The sequence below is a fragment of the Balaenoptera ricei genome, chromosome 1 (genome assembly GCF_028023285.1).
Source record: "Balaenoptera ricei isolate mBalRic1 chromosome 1, mBalRic1.hap2, whole genome shotgun sequence".
Classification (NCBI taxonomy): domain Eukaryota; kingdom Metazoa; phylum Chordata; class Mammalia; order Artiodactyla; family Balaenopteridae; genus Balaenoptera; species Balaenoptera ricei.
Window position 1 is genome coordinate 67,664,504 of NC_082639.1, and position 22,646 is coordinate 67,687,149.

General features: G+C 35.3%; 1 protein-coding gene across 5 annotated transcripts in view; it reads right to left on the reverse strand.

Moving 5' to 3' along the window:
- ZZZ3 (zinc finger ZZ-type containing 3) overlaps positions 1-22,646 on the reverse strand; it is a 109,116-nt gene that overhangs the window by 70,415 nt on the left and 16,055 nt on the right. For 3 of the 5 annotated variants that reach the window (XM_059924717.1, XM_059924727.1, XM_059924698.1), the window contains exons 1-2: positions 13,020-13,134; positions 372-505 (exon numbers count right to left, since the gene is read on the reverse strand). The gene's annotated coding sequence lies outside the window, so the exon portion shown is untranslated. Of the gene's footprint in view, positions 1-371; positions 506-13,019; positions 13,135-22,646 lie in introns of those variants that run through there. The other 2 variants (XM_059924738.1, XM_059924707.1) reach the window with 2 other exon arrangements.

Here is a 22,646-nt window from a genome sequence, read left to right on the forward strand (position 1 = left end):
TGGAGATGGCAGCAATCAACAGAGCCAAAGAGGATCCACAGTTTAGGATGTGTCTCTGAGTATTCACTGGCATGCCCATTCCAGCGCTCTATCAAGTTCCAATCAGTCACGTTACTATCCTATTTGGGTAGGGTTTGCTGTTGAAACATCATCCATTATGATCTTTGCCAGGCAAGGAGATCTGCAACAGTTATTTTCACAGAAGAACTGATACTTACAGCTGAGTCCTACCAGTATTAAGATAAACAGGATCATGCAGATGATTAGGCAGATTAGGCTTCTTAAAAGCCTAATACAGTGAAAAAGAAACTTCAGTTACTTCTACTAACTAAAGCCCGCTTGGTCTTAATTAAGATTACATTTTTTCTTACCTTTTTAAAAAGTGTTTCGCCTAGTATTTGATTCCCAAGCGTCTGCATTTATCTGTCATCACTGTTAATGTCCATGTTACACTGAGACTTCAGGTATTACTTATTTATATGGTTGTACTAGCACAACTTGATATCTGTGAAGGGAAACCACAATATAGTCACTATGGATGTGTTACTGTTTACAGATTTGTGGATAAAACTGATAATATTTCTTAACACACCACACACTGCATTTTCTAATAAATTTCACAAATAATTCCTTATATTTAGCTACAAAATATGTGTTATTTTTTAGCAGACTAAGATGATTTGTTAATACTCTTACAAATGCTTCTCACAGTACCCACATAAAATATTTCAAGTTTAATTCTAAATTAAAATTCTAACAAGTTTTAGAGCTCCTTAGATTCCTTTTCTGACTACCAATGTAGACATACAGATATATCTGTAATTTCTCAGACATTAATAGAAAAGTACTTTTTTGTGTTTTATAACAATATTAGGGAATAAATCTAGAAAGCTTAAGAATGCAGTAAAAAAGATCATGACTTTCCCCTAAATGTGACTTTAAAACATTCTATGTCTTTTAAAGTAACATTTTTGTCTTGGTTAGATTATCCCTCTGTGACTAATTTGACCATGTTATTTTGAATATAAATAGAAAATAAATGTGACAAAATAAGTGAAGAAACAAATCAAGATGTAGCTGTACAAACATTCCTTAAAAAAAAGTCAGCTTCTTAAAAACATACACATGGTTGTAGGTTACAAGTCTGAGAAACACATCAATGTGCTTACAATGATAATGAAAAGCATTATATAAAACTTTTAAGTCATTTCTACCCATTTATTATTGGAAAAATACGCTAAAAAAAAGTCATATATATGTCAAAGAAATCTATCAATGGCATTCTAAAATGATTCAGCATGGTGTACCATTCCAAATTCCTGTATAATAAAAAGAAAGAGTAAAAATCTACACAGAAAATGCACATAGCCTTATATCTGTTTTTGTGGATAAAATTTGTTACTGGAGTTGTCAACCTGATATGTTCTCAGTGAAAAGTTTCACTAAAATACAGTAGAAAACTAACATAATGTCAATTATATTTAAATATTTTTTAATTGGAGGGAAAAAAAACAATAGACAGCGATTAAGAAATACTAATATCTGTCCTCAAACACTTCATTCCTATTATTTGTTTTCTTTTTTTTTCCCCCACCACTCCACACGTCTTGTGGGATCCTAGTTCTCTGACCAGGGATTGAACCTGGGTCCCCTGCAGTGGAAGTGCAGAGTCCTAACCACTGGACCGCCAGTGCATTCCCTCATTTGTTTTCAAATGTTAAAAAAGACTTTAGGAAATGCCATAAAAAATTAATACAGATCTAGGTATTCCTAAATTTAAAAGTTGATATAAATTCTCTTGTAACAAGCAAGGAGTTAAAGTAGTCAAAACTCTTCTTATATTCCCTACATAGCAGTCTTCATTTCATGCACTATACATTTCATATTTAAGATTCTGCACAAATACTATATGCTTTCTGGAGCAGAGAAGCTACTTAGAATTGTGACAAGCTACAATAATTTTTAAACTTGAACTATTTAAATATAGTAACTTACTTCCAGAAGTTTAAAAAACTTAGCTACTTTGTCTTTTGAAAAGCATACAAAATAGAAAACAAACCATTTAAATACCATTCCTAAGGCCTTATTTATTCTTTGCCACAGAGCATTGCTTGTTTTCACGTACTAACAAAATTCATTGACTATTCAAGAATTCCAAAAGCAAATCCAGAAACCAATCTTTACTGAAAAGAATTACTTTTCCTACCATTTGCAGTCTAACACTAGTACTACTGTGTTAAACAGATTACGGATCTCAGATTCATGGCACATATGAAATCACTTTGAAAGACTACAGAAAATCTCACTAGAAAATATATCAGTTCTACTAATATAGCAAAGTTATAAGCCACACAACATACTATAAAAGTAAAACTGTGACATCCAAGCTAAATGCAATCTAAATTATAAGACACTGAATTTTTTTTTTTTTTTAGTTTTATAAGACCTTGGGGAAAAAAACTCAGAACAAAGGTTATAATATAGATTCATATTTCACACCCAATTCTTCAGTTGTTATAAGCAAAAATACTGAACACATGCACTGCACTACACTATGGCTTTAAGTGATTTTAAAAGAAAACAGAGAGAGGGACATTCAAAGCTGGTTGTAAAAAAGCATTAAGATAATGGTCAAAGACAGAAATACTTTTCCTAGACAATTAAGTTTATCACAGTTACTTGCTATAGAGAGCTGAACCGAATTTTCACTTGGTACAAAGTATGACCAAGAAGATCACACTTTCCTGGCTCCCTAAATTGTTTGTAACCACAGGTGCAATGTCTTGGATGCCTCTTACAGATTTCAGAGATAAGCCTATTATATAATCAACAGAAAGGAAGTAGAAAGAGCATCAGATTTGGTGGAAGGAGAAGGAAATATGATTCTCTACCCACCATCAATAATAACTGTTTGACCAAGAGAAAACCACTTTGCACTTCTGCGTTTCATTTCTTCACCTATAAAACTGGAGACATAATACCTGCCGACTACATCTCAGGGTTACTATGAAGTTCAGTGAGATTATACCTGCAAAGTAGGCAAACTTTAGTGTGCCTAAGAAATTCCTGGAACTAACTGCCCCAGAAATTCAGATTCAGCAGTTCTGGACATGCACACATAAATCTTTATTTTTAATTAACCACTTCAGGTCATTCCAATGTAGGGGATCCCCCAAAGATGAGGCTCACCCTTTGGAAAAAAAATTCCATCACTTTCTTCTGAAACTTTAGTGTTTGTAAGCATTACCCTAGGGGCTTATTTAAAATACAAATTTTTAAACCTCATCCTTAGAAATTCAGATTCAATAAAGTTGGGGCAGGACACAGAATCCTCATTTTTATCAAACACTACAGGTGACTGAGATGTAAATGGCTCATGACCCATCCTTTTACAAACCCTGAACTAGATTCTTCCCCCTACACGTTTCTCAAATCGTTCCCCACCTCTCTAGTGTCATCCATGACTAACATCAGGCCTTCATCACTTCTCACTTGAACTAACCCACATGACTTGTAATTGGTCCCTCTACTTTAAGTCTTGTCCCTTACAAATGCATGGTCTACAGCGGGGTCTAAAGTGCACATTTCTGTCACTCTCTTATCTAAAACCCTTCCAAGGGACTTCCGCTTCTGGCCAAGACAGGGTAACAGAGACGAGATTTACATTCCTATCCGAAACAACTAAAAATCTGGGCAAAATGTATAAAAATGTTTTTCAGACACTGGAAACCAGACAATATAGGAGAGTGATCGATGAAAGAGAAGAAACAAATAAAGCAAAGCCCCGGCTTCCTGCTTGGAGAGTTTCCAATCTTCAGAGTGAGGAGGGTGATCCCAGGCAAAGCAGTCTCCCTGATTTAAGAAAATGAAGCACAGAGTGTGGGGAGACCCAAGTAGCTAAGGTTCCCAGAACACTTGTACCAGAGAGGAGGCAGCTTCAGAGAGAGCAAGTAAGACCTCAGGAGATCTGCAGAGGTCCTCCTCAAGTCTTGAGCTGAGCACTGATCAGTATATGCAGTGTATCCAAGGTCTGGAAAACCACCCATAGCCAGGGGTATGCTAGAAAATGTGTAACAACTAAGGGCAGTTGGTGGTTTATAGTTCCTGGTTTGCAGGGTTACCAATGACTCTGGTGTGAATACTCCTACCCATGGCCAATTTCAAGCTATCAAGGAATATCAATGAGTGAAAGATGGGAAGAGATACATGGTAGCACATTAAACATTACAGAGTATTTCTAAAATAGTGATATAATAAATTACCACCATAGCATCAAAATACTAATAAGTAATAATATAATTTGGAAGTAATGAATTTTGAGTATTTATCACCTTTATTCTTAATATAATTGATTTAACTGTAAGTATATATAATTTAATTCTATTAAGAATTAAGCCAGCTCACAAACTTCCCGATATTTTGAAAACTGGCCCTCACAAGCTCTAGTATACCACTGCCCATGGCTCACACAGGGCCAGGAATAGTTTGTATACCTACCAGCCAGAGCAGAAAACCTCATAATTCATAAGACATCAAGTACAGTGCCCAGGAGGGCATCGCCTCAGTACTGGGACAAAATGAGCTCTAGACTAAAGACTACTCTAGTCCCACCTAACAAAGATTAAAAGCAAGCCCCAAAAGAATAAATCCATTTGCAAGGAACTTAACTATATCCCAGAACAAAGCTCAAAAATATTTATAGGAATACAAAAACGTCCAGCACCAAACAACGTAAAATTGACAATGCCTGGCATCCAATAAAAAATTACCAGACATGCTAAGAAACAGGAAGATACTACATATAATGAGAAAATCAATCAATAAAAAAGGACACATACATGAAAGATTTACTAGGCAGGAACATTAAATCATTTATTATAACTGTAGTTAATACATTCAGAAAGATAAATGGAAAGATTAAACATGTTAGGTACAGATATGAAAGATATTTTTAAAAACCGATTCTTCTAGTAATGAAAAATGCTGGTTGGGATAAACAGCAGATTAGATACTGCAAAGAAAATGTCAACGAACATGAAAGCATAGCAACAGAAACTACAAAATAAAACACAGAGACAAACAAGACTGAATAAAAAAAGCATAAATGAGCTGTGAGACGTCAAGCGGCCTAATAGATGGGTAACTGGAGTGCACAAAAGAAGCAGAAAAAAATGTCTGAAAAAGTAATGGCCCCAAATTTTTCAAATTTGATGGAAATTATAAACACACAGATCACAGAGACTAAACCCCAAGCACAAGAAACATGAAGAAAACCACAGCACATCATAAGCAAATTGCTTTAAACAAGTTTAAAAAAAAAAAAAGAATATCTTAAAAGCAGACAGAGAAGTATGACACATTATATACACGGGAAGAATAAGATTGAAAGCAAACTATTCACTGGAAACAACACAAGACACAAGACAGTGAAGTTTATCTTCATACTGAAAGAAACTATCAACTGATAATTCGATAGTTTTTGAAAGATATGTTCTCAAAGGTGAAATAAAGATGATTTCAAATGGTTAATGTTGGAAGATGCCATCACCAACAGAAATAAACTATAGGAAATGTTAGGAGACTTCACTGGCGGTCCAGTGGTTAAGACTCTGTGCTTTCACTGCAGGGGATGTGGATTCGATTCCTGGTTAGGGAACTAAGATCCTGCATGCTGCGTGGCGCAGCCCCCACTCCCACAAAAAAAAAATGTTAAAAGAAGTTCTTCAGGCAGAAGAAAAAAGATACTGGTTGGAACTCTGGATCTAACCAAATGAATGAAAAGCACCAGAAATGGAAAATGAGGGTAAATCTAAAAGAGTTTTCCCCTTAGTTGTTATATCTCTTTAAAAGATAACTGGGACTTCCCAGGTGGCGCAGTGGTTAAGAATCCCCTGCCAATGCAGGGGACACGGGTTCGAGCCCTGGGCCGGGAAGATCCCACATGCCTCGGAGCAACTAAGCCCGTGCACCACAACTACTGAAGCCCGCGTGCCTAGAGCCTGTGCTCCGCAACAAGAGAAGCCACCACAACTAGAGAAAGCCCACACGCAGCAACAAAGACTCAATGCAGCCAAAAATGAATAAATAAATAAATATATTTTTTTAAAAGAAAGATAATTGACTATTTAAAACAAAATAATACCAATATACTGTGAAGTTTATAACATGCACAGAAGTAAAAGGTAATAATAGCACAACAACCAGGAAGGTAATAATAGCACAACAACCAGGAAGGTAATAATAGCACAACAACAACCTTACAACAATACAATGCTGTAAGGTTCTTATACTACATGTGAAGTGGTATAATATAATTTCAAGATACTCTGTGATAAGTTAAAGATGTAGACTATGAACCCTAAAAGCAATCACTTGCAAAAAAAAAGATGATAGTTAATAAGCCAACAAAAGAAATAAAACATAAAAAAGAAAAAATACTAAATCCAAAAGAAGGCAGAATAGAGGGAAAAGAGAACAAAGACAATATAGGAAAAAATTTTAAACAATAGCAAGGTAGTAGGTTTAAACTTAACTACAGCTAATGTAAATGGTCTAAAATCAGTTTTAAAATAGTTATTTGGAAAAAGTTGCTTGGAAAGAATAACAATCAATAAATTTTTAAAGATTCAAGTAATATAAATTAACCATGATGGAATTAAATTAGAAATCAATACTAAAAGTATATCTCAAAATCCCAAAATATCTCAAAATAAATAGCATGTTTCTAAATACCCCATGAGTCAAAGAAGAAAGAGAAATGAAGGGAGAAATTAGAAAATAGTGTAACTAAATGAAAATAAAAGCACAACATATTAGCATCTGTGGGATGCAACAAAAGCAGCACTTAAAGGAAAATTTATAGCAGAAAGCATTAGAAAAGAAATAAGAACTCAACATAACATCGACTTCCACCTTAAGAAACTAGAGAAAAAAGAATAATATAACCTATATAAAAAAGAAAGGGAATAATAAAGAACAGAAATCAATGAAAACTGAAAACAGAAAAACAAAAATTGGGCTTCCCTGGTGGCGCAGTGGTTGAGAATCTGCCTGCCAATGCAGGGAACACGGGTTCGAGCCCTGGTCTGGGAAGATCCCACATACCGCAGAGCAACTAGGCCCGTGTGCCACAACTACTGAGCCTGCGCATCTGGAGCCTGTGCTCCGCAACAAGAGAGGCCGCGATAGTGAGAGGCCCGCGCACCGCGATGAAGAGTGGCCCCCGCTTGCCGCAACTAGAGGAAGCCCTCGCACAGAAACTAAGACCCAACACAGCCAAAAATAAAAATAAATTAAAAAAAAAAAAGTTGTAGAACCATTAAAATACCTTATAAAAAAAAAGAAAAACAAAAATCAATAAAACTGATAAATCTCTTGCCAGACTGATCAGGAAAAAAAAATATAAATTATTAATATTAAGAAACAAAGAGGGACTTCCCTGGTGGTCCAGTGGTTAAGAATCTGCCTTCCAATGCAGGGGACGTGGGTTCAACCCTTGGTCGGGGAACTAAGATCCCACATGCCGCGGGTCAACTGAGCCCGCGAGCCTCAACTAGAGAGCCTGTGTGCCGCAACTACAGAGCTGGCGCGTTCTGGAGCCTGCGTGCCACAACTAGAGGGAAGCCCACATGCCACAACAAAAGATCCCACATGCCGCAACTAAGACCCGACACAACCAAATAAATAGATAAATAAAAAAAAAAAAGAAGTGGTATAACTGTAGATTCTGTATTTAAAAGATAATTATTCCAACAAGGGAACCAAGATAAATCAATGGAGGAAAAATAATCTTCCCCAAAAATGGTGCTAACAAAAATGGAATATCCACATGCAAAAGACAGCTGGACACCTATTTTTGCATTACATTAAAAAATTAACTAAAAATGAATCAAAGACCAATGTGTAGGAGCTAAAATTATAATATTCTTAGAAGAAAAATAAATATAAATCCTTGTTACCTTGGATTAGACAATGGTTTCTTACACATGACCCTAAAAGCACAAGCAACCAAGGACAAATACTACATGATTCCACTTATATGAGGTAACTAAAGTAGTCAAATTCATAGAGATAGAAAACACACTGGTGGTTTCCAGAGACTAGGGAAAGAGGGTAATGGAAAGTTATTGTTTAATGGATAGAGTTACAGTTTTACAAAATCAAATTAGTTCTAGAGGTGGATGATAGTGATGACTGCCCAACAACGTGAATGTACTTAATGCCATTAAAACTGTACACTTTAGGGACTTCCCTGGTGGCGCGGTGGTTAAGAATCTGCCTGCCAATGCAGGGGACACGGGTTCGAGCCCTGGTCCAGGAAGATCCCACTATGCCATGGAGCAACTAAGCCCGTGCGCCACAACTACTGAAGCCTACACGCCTAGAGCCTGTGCTACGCTAAGGGAAGCCACTGCAATGAGAAGCCAGTGCACCGCAAGGAAGAGTAGCCCCCGCTGGCCGCAACTACAGAAAGCCCGCGCACAGCAACGAAGACCCAATGCAGCCCAAAAAATTAATTAATTAATTAATTTAAAAACAAATTTAGCCATAAAGAAGCTATGTGTTCTCAGGGAATCCTGTGCATAGCTCTTATCATACCACTGAGCACATGTGGTATTTTCTGAACTCTTTTTTAAAGCAAGAACTCTTAAATTATATGCTAAAGAAACAGAAGAAAGTAAAGCTGCTCTAGTTAAAAACAAGGGTAAAGTCATTGCGTGACAGTAAGCTTGCCCACCCTCCCTCAAACTATTCACCTAGGAGTATGAAAATTACTACTTACTATACTCTTCTATTCACTTGTATTTCATTCACCAAAACTAGTTTATAGCAAGGCCTCCCATATCATTTCCCTGATGCTTAGAAAACATTAATTAAACATTATTACTGAGACATTATTCAAACTAAAAGTAAATATGGAGGATAAATCAGTAAGGGGAAAAATGTTTAAGAAAAGGGAAACAGTATCAATGGAGGTACTGAAACAGAAAAAGCCTTGGCATATCAGAGGAACTGAAATGAGGCCAGTGAGGCTGGACCTTAAGTGGGCAAGGGAGGAAGCATCATGAAATAAGCTTTAAAGCAGACAGGTGCCAGACCATGAAGGGCTTTGTAGGCTATGATAGGAATTTGATCTTTGGGGTTTTTTTCATTTACTTTTTAATTTTGTTATGTATTTTTAATCTGAAGTATTTACTCCATAGAAGAGTTTTAAAGAAGAGAATGACGCAATCTAATACACAGTTTTAAAAGATCATTCTGGCTGCTGTGTGAATGTGAACTCAAGAGCATAATGGGAAGGGAACAAGAGTACCCTAATAAATTTGAACAAAGGGAATAAAAGAATAAACGTTTAAGCAGGAAAGTGACTACATCCAATATTGTCACTTGTTTTCATTCATTCAACAAATACTAACTGGGACCAACTGTGGTCCCGGCACTGTTCTGGACACTGGGAAGAGGAAAGTTTCTGCTTTCACAGAGCTTACATTTTGTATAAACAATTCAACAGATAAATTATGTCAGATAAATACTACAAAAAATAAAGCAAGATAAGACAATGAAAATGATGGGAGTGGTCAGGGGGGAATTCTCCAATGACCTAACATTTGTTTAATTAATTTTTTTATTGGAGTATAGTTGATTTACAATGTTGTGTTAGTTTCTGCTGTACAGCAAAGTGAATCAGTTATAATATACATACATATACCCTTTTTTAGATTCTATTCCCATATTGGTCATCACAGAGTATTGAGTAGAGTTCCCTGTCCTATACAGTAGGTTCTTATTAGTTATCTATTTTATATATAGTAGTGTGTATATGTCAATACCAATCTCCCAATTTATCCCTCCCCCACCTTTCCCCCTTGGTAACCATAAGTTTGTTTTCTACATCTGAGACTCTATTTCTGTTTTGTAAACAGGTTCATTTGTACCATTTTTTTAGATTCCACATATAAGCGTTATCATATGACATTTGTCATTCTCTGTCTGACTTACTTCACTCAGTATGACAATCTCTAAGAATGACCTAACATTTGAATAGCGATCATGTAGGACCTGGTAGGCAATGGTAAGGACTTTGGATTTTATTCAGAGTGAGATGAAATCCACTGGAGAATTTTAATCAAGGGAGTACCATGATCTGACATTTATTTAAAAGGATCATTCCAACAGCTCTGTGCAGAACAGACTGTAGACAGCAAGAGCAGAAACATGAAGGACAGTTCCAGAGGATGTTACTGCTATGGGAGAAATACCAGTGCATTATCAGAGGAAGTGGCAAGACAGTAGCCACTTCAACCTAGATTTTGAAAGCAGGCCAAACCGAATTCACTATCATTAATACTCTGGATGTGAGCTTTAAAAGAAAGTCAAAGATTCTAAGAATTACTCCTCCTCTGCCCAGGAGTACTCTGCAAGGTTCTGTCCTACTCCCTCTTTTGTTACTGCCTTCTTTCATCCTTGCACAATAACTTCAATGCTGTGGGCTCCTCAATCTATACATCAGCTTCTACATTTCCCTTCAGAGCTTCAGTTCTATATCCAACTGCCTGCTGGACTCCATAAAAACCTCAAATTCTACTTGTTCAGAAGTGAATTCACCTCTTCCCTTCAGCCCCAATACCAACACCTGGTTCCTCCATCAGAATTACTTACCTAAATGAATGATACTACAAAATACCCTACTGCCAAAACTAAAATCCTAGGAGTAATCTTTTTAATTCCCTCTTCCTCTATCATCCAACCCACCCACCATACCCATATCCAATCATTCATCATATTTTTTTTTTGTACATTATGCGCACTTTAATGATGTCACAGCACAAGGGTAAGGAAGATCATTTTAATCTGCTTTCTCTGACTTATGGTATATTAGTGAATGCTCTAATGTTAGTTAGGAAAAATTAAGGGAGTCAAATCTTCAGCAAAAAAAACAATAAAGTTATAGGAGAAGGATTAATGTTTGGGAAATGGTGTTATTACGACCTACAAATACACAAGTTATCTTTTATAAACACCTATATCTAACTCCACAAAGAACATATATTCAAGTTGTTGATAAAAATTCACATTTTCCCAATGATTTACAACCTCAACTGCACAGATGAATTATCAGTAGAAAATCTTTTGATCCCAAATACATAAACCTTTTCATAAAAACTCTTAAAAATGCTTTTTAAACAAATACATACCACCAAGTGAGAGAGTTCATTTGAATGCTGCCCATTTTACAGTGATGGAATGAAATGTGAAAGGCCATCATAATGCCTAAGGATAATTTAAAGGGCTCTCTTAGTATTCCAAGTTCAAAAACTGGACTGCATCAGAAAAAAAATTAAAAGAACAAAGAAGAAAACCTCAATAGAGTTCTCCAAATTTCCCTTGAAAACAATATCTATTTCAATTTTCCCAGACACAGCATCAAAAGACCAACCAGAAATATTTAAAGCTAGGTACTTTTTCATTTTGGGGTCTTCTGACCTTCTTCCCTTGGCTAGAAAGTCAATTACAATTTTGCACTTCAACTTGAAGTAAGCTCCTTACAAACAGAGGATAAAATCAGAGAATTTTTCCCTTACAGAGGCAAAGTCTAAAGTCACTTTGTAATAGCTAAGTCAGCCAGACTCAAGGAGTCTAGTGGCTTATAAACAAACTATTAACTGTTCTTAACTACATATCAACAAAGCATGTTTATTTCTGTAGTAGAAGTTCTAGTCTACCAAGCAAATTAAAGAAACCTAGGAAGACTGGAATAAAAGATATTTGAAAACACTGGAAAACTCAAAATCAGTCTTTGAAAAAATCTGTAAACATGAATCAAAGGTGATTCATCTATACGGTGTAAAGGTACCTACAGCATATATTTGAAAGGAATCTTAATATACTGGGTGTTGGGGTGGGAGGAGAGTTTTAGGTTCCAATCCAAACTAAACTACTTACTAGTTATGTGACCTTGAGCAATTAACTGACACTCATTCCTCACCTGTGAAATGGGGAAAAAGCATTCCTACCACACAGAATTATCCTGAGAATTAAATGAAATAATTTATATAAAGTACTTCCAGTACATATTACATAATCAATAGATACACATAATAATGATTGTTAATATGTATTATGTCCAATGCTAGGCACTATACTTTATATTCATCATCTCATTTAAAACTCTCAAAAACCTGGGGGGAGGGGGATCCTATTATTATTCCCATTTTACACATGAGAAAACTAAGGCTTGAAAAGTTAAATATTTTCTTCAACATTACACAGATAATTAAGTGGCAGAAAAGAGTCTTAACCACTTTGATACTGTGCTTTACAATAACAACTTTCTCATTATACCTTCACAACAATCTCAAAAGTATACAGGATAGGCATGATATTCATTTCCTGTAGCATATGGCAACAAACTCAAGAAATGCCTATGATCACACAACTAATAAAGCCAGAATTTGAGCCTAGGTCTTATTGCTCAAACCAGAGTTCAATCTATGAGACTATGTGGCTCTCTACATTATGGTAATAATTCTATAAACACTGTGAATGAAGAACTCCTTCCAGAAGAAAACAAGAGAGGTTATATTTAATAAACAGATGATACATGACCTATGTTAATACTTCCTCCCAATGGCTGTCAACAGTCAAATTTACCAGAAGTTAAAATATAGATTTACTGGGCTTCCCTGGTGGCGCAGTGGTTGAGAATCTGCCTGCCAATGCAGGGGACACGGGTTCGAGCCCTGGTCTGGGAAGATCCCACGTGCCGCGGAGCAACTGGGCCTGTGAGCCACAATTACTGAGCCTGCGTGTCTGGAGCCTGTGCTCCGCAACAAGAGAGGCCGCGATAGTGAGAGGCCCGCGCACCGCGATGAAGAGTGGCCCCCACTTGCCGCAACTAGAGAGAGCCCTCGCACAGAAACGAAGACCCAACACAGCCATAAATAAATAAATAAAATTAAAAATATATATATATATATAGATTTACTTAAGAATATCAATAACAACATTACCCTACTTACATGAAGTCTGTGAGAATATCCCAGTGCTAATCAAACGCAGAAGATATTTTGACAGGTCCATTACTGTTTTCTGCATATGCTTCTTGTTTAATGAATGACATCATTTAACAGAGAACTAGAAGAGAGTTTTATACTTCTTTGTAAGTCATTCAGTCTCTCCTGCAAACTCATTCCCTCTCTCTGTTCATGAAGAGGGAAAAGATTTCCATCTTTGGAAAGGTGTGAAGACTGAAGACAAGACAGCACCTAAGGCTTGATACGAAAAGTGCCCTTCATTGTATTTATCTCCTATTTGTCTCCTAGAATAGAAAACTTAAGAGAAGCAAGCCAATTAAATAGTTAATATTGACACAACATGATCAAACAAATGATCTGTAAGATCAAAATTAAAATTGCTTCTTCTATAATTACCTATAGTTTGACTGGATTTTAGTCATGACAGTATTTTTAAATATTTAAAAGAAACAGCTACTTATTTTTTAACCAAAAGGGGTATGAGCAAATATGGTCATCTGATTCATGACAAAGGTAAAACTATAGTACAGTGGGGAAAGAAAGGTTTTCTTTAATAGATTACAGAGGGTCAACTAGATATCCATATGGAATAAAATGTGATTTGACTACTACCTCACGCCATACACAAAAATCAATTCAGACAGACTACAGATCTAAATGGGAAAGGTAAAAAACTTTTTTAAACTTTTTAGAAAAATTTAAAAACTTCTTAGCACGAGAACAGCTTCATCATCTTGGAATAGGCAAAGATTTTCTTGAACAGGTCACAGAAAGCAGCATTTGAAAAAATGGACTGGGAATTTCCTGACGGTCCAGTGGTTAGGACTGCTTCCATTGCAGGGGGCACTGGGTCGATCCCTGGTTGGGGAACTAAGATCCCCATCGTGTTGCGGCCAAAAAAAAAACAAAAAAAGAAAAGAAAGAAAAAAAATGGATCAACTGGATTATGTTACAATTTTAGAACTTCTGTTCAGCAAAAGATACCATTAAGAGAATGAAAAGGCAATCCAGAGTGGGAAGAGATATTTGCAATGTATATTTCAATCAAAAAAGGACTCATGTTCCAATATATTTTAAAAATTCCTATAAACCAATAAGAACAAGATACACACCTAATATTTTTCAAACAGGCAAAGATTTGACCACACAAAAAATGAAAGCCAATTAGCCAATAAACATGAAATGATGCTCTACTTCATTATTCATCAAGGAAACAAAAATCAAAACCATCTGACTATGATTTTTTAAAAAGGCAAAACAAAAATTGACAAGAGGGAATTCCCTGGCGGTTCAGTGGTTCAGACTCTGGCGCTTTCATTGCCAAGGGCCCGGGTTCAATACCTGGTCGGGAAACTAAGATCCCACAAGCCAACACCACGGCAAAAAAAAAAAAAAAAAAAAAAATTGACCAAGAATGTGGAGCAACCAGAACTCTGATACGCTACTGGCAAGAGTGTAAACTGATATAACCACTCTGGAAAACTGTCAATATCTACAGTTCAATAAATATACACCATCTGACCCAATCATTTCAATCCTAGGTATACAGCCAATAGAAATGCATACATATGGGGGAAAAAAGGGAAATGCATGCATATGTTCATCTAAAGACATGTATAAGAACGTTCATAGCAGCACTATTTGTAACTACCTAAATGCCCATCAACAATAGATATATAACTTGTTGATTATTCACACAATGAAATAGTATACAACAATGAAAATAAGCTAAAAGTTCATGCAACAATAAAAAGCTCATAAGCATAATGTTTAGCCAAATAAGACAGACACAAAGGAGTACATACTGTATGTTTCCATTTATATAAAGTTCAAGAACAGGTAAAACTAATGTGTGTTGATACAGTTGATTTAAACATGGCTGACCCCATCTACATGTATATATGTATATGTACACATACACACACACACACACAGAGCATATGACGCAAGCAGCACCAATCACAGTTCCTCCATGAGATCTGTTTATATGGCGAATGAAATAGCCTAACAGATAGGATTTTTCTCTAGAGTAGCAAAAAATAAGGTTGAAACTCCCCGTGGCCAAGCAAAAGAAGGAAAAAGAGCCCTAAAGGGCCATCATTTAAACAGTTTGATTTAGTTCTGCCTGAAGCGAGATAAACAATCTGAACTTTTCAACTTCATAAGTCAAAAATATTCCCTTAGTTGACTGATGACTTTCAAAAAATGAAATGCGAATGCATCTATACATCATTCTGAGGTCCAAACTAGCTTGGTTGTTCATGGAACAGACTAGTTTGGAAATGATTCTTGGACTAGCAAGACTGATTCATTTCAAGATACATTAACTGAGCACGTTATGTTACTATGCACTTACCAGCATTAAGATAAAATCTCAGCTCTGTACAATGGTTCACCTTCAGTAAACATTTGCAACGTAAGTATTAATAATTCAGCAAGGCCTATGTGAAATGTCTGATGTAAAGATCCCTCTATTAACTTCAATTTGTATAAATGTTTTCCTTTCAGTAATATTCCTCACTAAAACTATCTTTCAGAGCTGCCTAGCTGTACGTAACATTTTGAAAGTGGTTACAAATAATTACGATTGTAAGTGCTTTTTTAAAATATTAAAAACAAGTCTTACACATATTGTAAATCCACTATACTTCAGTTTTTAAAAGTCTTATATTTATAATGATTTTAAATTCAAATTCTGCAATGCTCTAGAATGGTTATGAATTTATCAATTAGTTAAATTTAGAGAAAAAGCTAAATTTCCATTCATTTTATTCAGTGATTTTTATCTTTAAGGATGTTATGTAATGTCAGTTTCTTTAAAAGCCAGTCACAGGTAACAAATGATTACTTAACCCTTTCTAAAAGACATGTTCCATCTGTCCTAAGAATTCTCAATGGTTTTGGTCAACACAACAATCAAGGACCAACAATGAAGACTAGGAAAAGTCTTCTAACACAACATTTTTAATCAACTATATGCCAATATAAAATTAAATTTTTTTTAAAAGACTAGGAAAAATCTTAAAAGCAAATAAAAAAATCAACAGGAGACAAACTAAGGTAAAGAGTCATATTGAATTAGGACATTTTACCATTCTTCTCTCAGGACAGAGTCCTCCCAGAAATATTTTTTGATATCATCATCAAGGGCTGAATATCAAAATGCAAAACCCTTGAAATCTTATCAGATCTCTAGTAATTCCTCTAAGTTCTTGAATTTTTACTGTCAATTATCTCAGAGAGGACAAAAAAATTTCACCAGTATACTAATCCACCTCTAAGTGGATGCTCCACCACCTCTAAGAATCTATAGAGGTTAAGGAGTTCCCAAGCTAGTTTTGATATTTCAAAAACCTAAAACTGCCATAACAAGTCTCATATAGTTGATTCTCATTATTCACAGTAGTTATGTTCCATAAAGTTGCCACAAAACACTGAATTAGCCAATACTGAAGCCTTTCTCCCAAGGGAAATGCAGAGTTAAGTTCCTGCAAGCCTCTGGTCACATTTTCATCATCTGATCAATACATAACCTTGTTTTATGCATGTTTCTGTTTAAATACACCTTATTTAATATATATTGTTGATTCATTAACATTGAACTTACAGCCAACAGCACTGTAACTAGTACTAAAATGAAACTTGTCGAACACATATTTTCTATTTTCTCTGTAAGATACATCACAACCTTATTGCACTTAGGAACACTAGACAGCACTTCAGCACGACACTTGGAGGTCACTTTAAACAGCAAAATCTCACCCCAAAAAACACAAAAATGTGAAAGACACGACACTAAACAGACCATGAAAAGAACACTGTTTACAGTATGCGAGCTGAAAGAAGGCAGGTCATGACCTTGTTCAACCTCAGTTACGAACATGTGCCTTGGGCAACTCAAATTTTTCACCACTCTGCAGGTCTGTGAATGACCATGAAAGCTCCAGGAGTATTGATTTTGGTGTTACAAATAAATTTTAGCAAGTAGGTGAATTCATAAATTCAAAACCTGCATATAATGAAAATCAACCATATTTACATTCTTATCAGTCTACCTGTTTCTTGACTAGAAAGTTATATGGCCACGTTAGTTATCTCAGTGCTGATCATAAGTATTAATAATGCAATTTTTTTAGTAAAAACCTTTGAAAATATAGATTAGAGGGGAAATAATAAATGAGAAGTTTTATAGGGAAAGAGTTGGGAACTGTTATCCAGAAAATACACATACCTAAAAAACACATAGAAGATAATTATATCTTAATTCTATTTTTCTGGCTAAGAAAGTTTAATGTGCTAATATAATTGACCTAAACTAGGATCATGTGTTTAGAACACATGATACTGCAAAAACATGGTAAAGCATTCTCACAAGCATAGAGCACAGTATACAACTGCAGGCTTCTGGACTTCAATTTACTGTTACATCAGTGTGGAACACTTTTCTGGTTAATTCCCTCACTTCTTTCAGTCCTCTGCTCAGATATCACTGTATCAGGCTTCCCTGATCACCTACATATGATATTCCCTGATAGCCACTCCTTGCCTCCACAGAACCACAATCTCCATCCCCTTTACCCTACTTCCAGTTTTTTTGACAGCACTTATCACCATCTGAGATATGTTTAAATCATATGAAACTTCTAGTTAATAGGTCAAAAATGATCAAATAACAGCCTTTTAATAAGGTTCAATGGAATATTTGCTTGCTACCTCCCACAACTTAAATATAATCTCCACTAGAAGGACTTTGTCTGTTTTCTTCTCTTTTATAATCCAGAGCCTAGTCAGAGCTTGATGTCCAATACTATTTGTTAAATGAATAATTACTATACAATCATTATTAGACACATCCTTAATATAAAGTACAAATATAGCTTAACCCATTTCAACAACCACTTAATATACTAGTGTATTCCTTTCCATTCCTATTTATATGTGCATTTTTAAAGTCAAAATTCACATTCATATTCTTAATTTTACATCCTGCCTCACACACACTTAACATGTCACATGGTTAAGTCTTAAAATTGTTAATGGATATAGAAAAACCTTGTAAGTAGTCCCTAATTCAACCATATCCATTCTGTTAGGACATTTAGACTACTTCTGATATTTTATTATTGATTATAAATAACCCTTTGATGAATGTCCTTGTACATTCTGTACATTTCTGCATCCTTGACTACTTGTTTAAAACAGACTTATCGGGTCCTAGGATGTGAACTTTTTTAGGGTTGTGATGAACACCGTCAAGTTGCTTTTAAGATAAAGCTTTTATATTTTTATATTTTATACTTGTTAATATAAAGCTGCATATGTTAAAACTTCTAAATTTAAGGTGACTACAAAACAATACATTAAAATATCCTTATTAAGCATATTTTATATAGAAAGGTGGCTTATACTACAATAATTTGCTATCACTTGATGTAGCTTTAAGTGTTTTAATGTTACTAATGAAAGACGATTTTAGATTTAGGCTAACCAATTTATTATTCCATTTAATGTTTTCTAATAAACCTAATCAACTTTTTTAAATTTTAAAAAAGTTTAATCTGATATTCTGATTTAAAAAAGAAAAAACTGCATTTCAAAGGAAGTGTGTGGCAGTGAAGAAGGTCTAAGATTTTTTTTTTTTTTCCAATTCCTGCACATCTTGGAGAAAAAACAAAAAACTGAAGATGGCGTGTCATAAATATGGCAGAAATCAATAAAGGTTAAAAGGGACACTTGCTAGAAGTTCTGTGAAGGTGTTCTGATATTCTGCTCAAGGCTACAGAATGGTTATAAATACTGATTCTAAGGTATTTCAATTTACCTAAGGAACATTTTCTTATCTGAAAAACCACTGAGTAACTTGACATTGAGGCAGCAATGTTTACCAGAGAAACACATAGGTGCCGAATGCCAAATGGCTGATGATCAGAACTTCAGACTAAACATATCTCTCAGGAACCACTGCCAAAGGCCAGTTCACTCCATTGTTTTGAGGTCACGGCCCAACTGCCCACTGTTAAGAAACCCCAGCGTAAAAGATTATTTACCAAGGAACACAGGACATCGGGGGGTAAAAAAAAGATGGCAAGTGTCATCAAGCTTCCCTACTAAAAGACAGAGTTTTACGCTGTTCTCCTTTATCACGTCTAATTTCTGGTTTTAATATCAAACGCTTATCTCTAAAGTCTTTTTATCTTTTTTTTTCTTGTCCTGCCTATTTCCCTATTACCTGTTGGTTTCAAGTGAGAGAAATCCAAACTCAAACGGGTATAAGCACACAAAGAAAATTACTGACTTAGTAACTGAATGACCTAGGGGTAGATTTAGCTGAGGTACAGGGATTCGATGTCATTAAAATCCAGTTTTTATTCCACTTTTAGCTCCATTTTTGGATATTTAACATTCAAACATATTATCTACTTTGTTTTAGATGTTGTGGAAGAAGTGGAAATAAGACAGGTAAGGAAGGTCCCTACTTTTATTGAGTTTACACTCCAGTAACAGTAAAGTCTTGAGATTCACTCTGATTGGACTAACTTCAGTCATGTGCTCATCTCTCATGAACCAATCACTTGGCCAGTGGTGAGCTGATCCGGCTTTAGCCTGGATAATATACTCCACCCCTAGGACTAGGGATGAGCCTACACTGGATCACATTAATGTCCTTTATCTTTTTATACCTCTCTTTCTACAATAATACCCCTTTTCCCAATCAGTATGTTCATCAAAATCTTATAGAAAACACCTAAATTGGATATTCCAAATTAAACCCTGCTTTATAACTAAACCACTTCTGATGATTTTATTTTTCACTAAAAAAAGTTTTATCTTTATCCAGAAGAAATAAATTAATGTAATTTTTGTTCTTTTCTCCAGAAATGTCAGCATAAACTTCACCATACAGAGCTATGAAATTTTCTATAAATCGATGGAAAAGTTAGCGCAGACTCACATTTTAAACTAATCATACAAATATAAAAGATAATCTTTTCCCTAGAAGTGAAAGGATAAAACTTTTATGATTCTATGATTTCATAACAAAAGTAGTAAAAACATTTAGGTTTAAAATCTTTCGAAAATTAACATTATGTGATATCATTTACATAAAGTTCAAATCAGAGAAACTAATCTATACTATCAGAAGTCAAGATAAAGGTTACCCTTGGCATGGGGAAGTAGAAAGTGATTGAAAGGAGGTACTGCTGGGACATCCCTGGTGGTCCAGTGGGTAAGACTCCGTGCTTCCAGCGCAGGGGCCTGGGTTCAATCCCTGGTCAGGGAACTAGATCCCATATGCTGCAACTAAGACCTGGTGCAGCCATGTATATATTTTTTTTTTTTTCTTTTTTTTTTTTTGGAAGGGAGGGAGGGAGGAAGAAAAGAAAGAAAGGAGGTACTGCTAATGTTCTGTTTCTTGATCTAGTTGCTGGTTCAGTTTCTGGAAATTCACTGACCTTTATACTTAATGATGATGTGTTTTTCATATTTATGTTATACCGCAACAAAAAGGTTTTGAAAAAGTTTATTACATTTGAAATTAACACTCCTATATACAAGAAGCTAGAAGAATAAACTTACAGTAGAGATATATCAATAGGGACCAATAATAATGAAGAGGCACATTTCATTTTCTAGCAGGTAAAGGTATGCCTCTTAAGTAACAGGCCACAATTACTTCTATCCCATTATTTTAGAGCCCAACTATCGTCTTCTTCCCTTCCCTTTATACTATCATTGTGACCAAATCCAAGTTTCCAATCATTCTGGGCTAATCTCCATTTCTTCCAATTTATATCTAGCAATAGCTGTTCCAACAGGAACCACACATTTATGAACACACAATATAAACAAAACATATATTTTTCATTTATAAAAACTTTTCTGGGATAATTCAGGAACTCAAATTCCATATGTACTCTAAGTGCATTTGCCACCCTAATTTGTCATCAATAAATTGAGCATTAATTGTTTTAACTCTAAAAAAAAAAAAAAATCGCTGGATCCCCTCATAAAAATCACTCAGAAAAGCATGCAGTTAACAATGGCACACATACAAAAAGCAAACTTCCAGTGCAATGATTGAAAACACCCTCATGTTATTCAGCCCTGAAGACACACCCTAACAGCTTTTTTGACACTTAGAGGAAAATGAATATGGACTTTATATTTAGATATTTGGTAACAAACTACAATTCTCTGAGGAGAGATTTTCTCTTGTATAAAAGAGGAAAGCATACCAATCTTAATATTGATAATTATCATATGAATAAAATGAGATCATTGTAGAATGTTGTCAGTTTCCTTTATCCAATTCAGGGGAGTTTCTAAACTCACAAGATATCCCCTTCTCTGTTTTTGAGCAGTTCAAAGCGGTAACAGGGTATTTTTAAACATGATGCAAAAAAAAAAAAACCTTTTAATTACCTTTATTGGAGAAGAGAGTTACAAACATGTCAGGGTGGAAAAATGCAATACACACTGCAGTGACTGGAATGGAAGGTATCAGTACATATAGCCTGAATCTAAACAAAAGGAAACATCAGAAGCACAAATTGAGGTACATTCAACAAAATAACGGGCCTAAACTCTTCAAAAATGCCAAGGTCAAGAAATTTGAGGAACTGTTCCAGATTAAAGGAGACTAGAAAGACAGGATAATTAAATACAACGCATGATCCTTGATTTTAAAGCGATGAAAGTAATTATTAGGATAACTGACAAAATTTGATTATGTACTATAAATTAGATATTATATTAATGTTAAATTTCCTGATTTTGATCATTGTAACTGTGATTTTTTAAAAGAATATCCCAGTTAAGGAAAAAAGTCTGGCAGTATACCTGGATCTAGTTCCATTCTATGAAACTTCATTACAGCCCTTCATTACCTGAAAATAGCTGCCACCTCCCGTTCTCTACCCATTCCAACCAAGTCATCCCTTCTCCACAGTAAGCACTCCAAACTCCTTCAAAGGTTCTCAGACACTGGTTACCCTCCTCTTGACACATTCAATTTTTCATTTACTGTTCTTAAAATGCAGCTTCTAGAAGCAAGGCCAACATTGTAAACACGTTCTAACCAACATGGAATACATATTACGGTATATCCCTTATTATGGACATAATCCCATTAATACAACCTGGTACCTCATTTGTTTTGTTTTGTTCTTTTTTAAACAATTCACACTGTTGGATCTCTGAGATTATGCAAAACCAAACTCCTAAAATTGTCTATCAAATCCAGCTAGTTCTTCCCCCAGTTGCAAAGGTTTCTCTTCTCAGTGGCCACACCATTTAAATCCCCCTGAAGCTTTTAATCAAGTCATCACTTCTCTCCTTCCTTTGAAACTCCCATCTTTGACCTGCATTTCCTTCTAGATTTCCTCCTACCTCTGACATAAATTTTCTAAGGCTTTTCCCCTCCATTTTCTCATGCAATGTGACTCCTCTCTGCTCCCTACAAAATGTACATGTCCCACCCTTTCTAACCCTCTCTCCATAGGTGAAGTCAAACTCTTTCAGATAAATTTAATCTATAAACAGTTTTATATTTCTAGCCCCAACCAACACCAAAAACTTCAGACTGGCATATTCTGAGCTCTCAATCTAGAT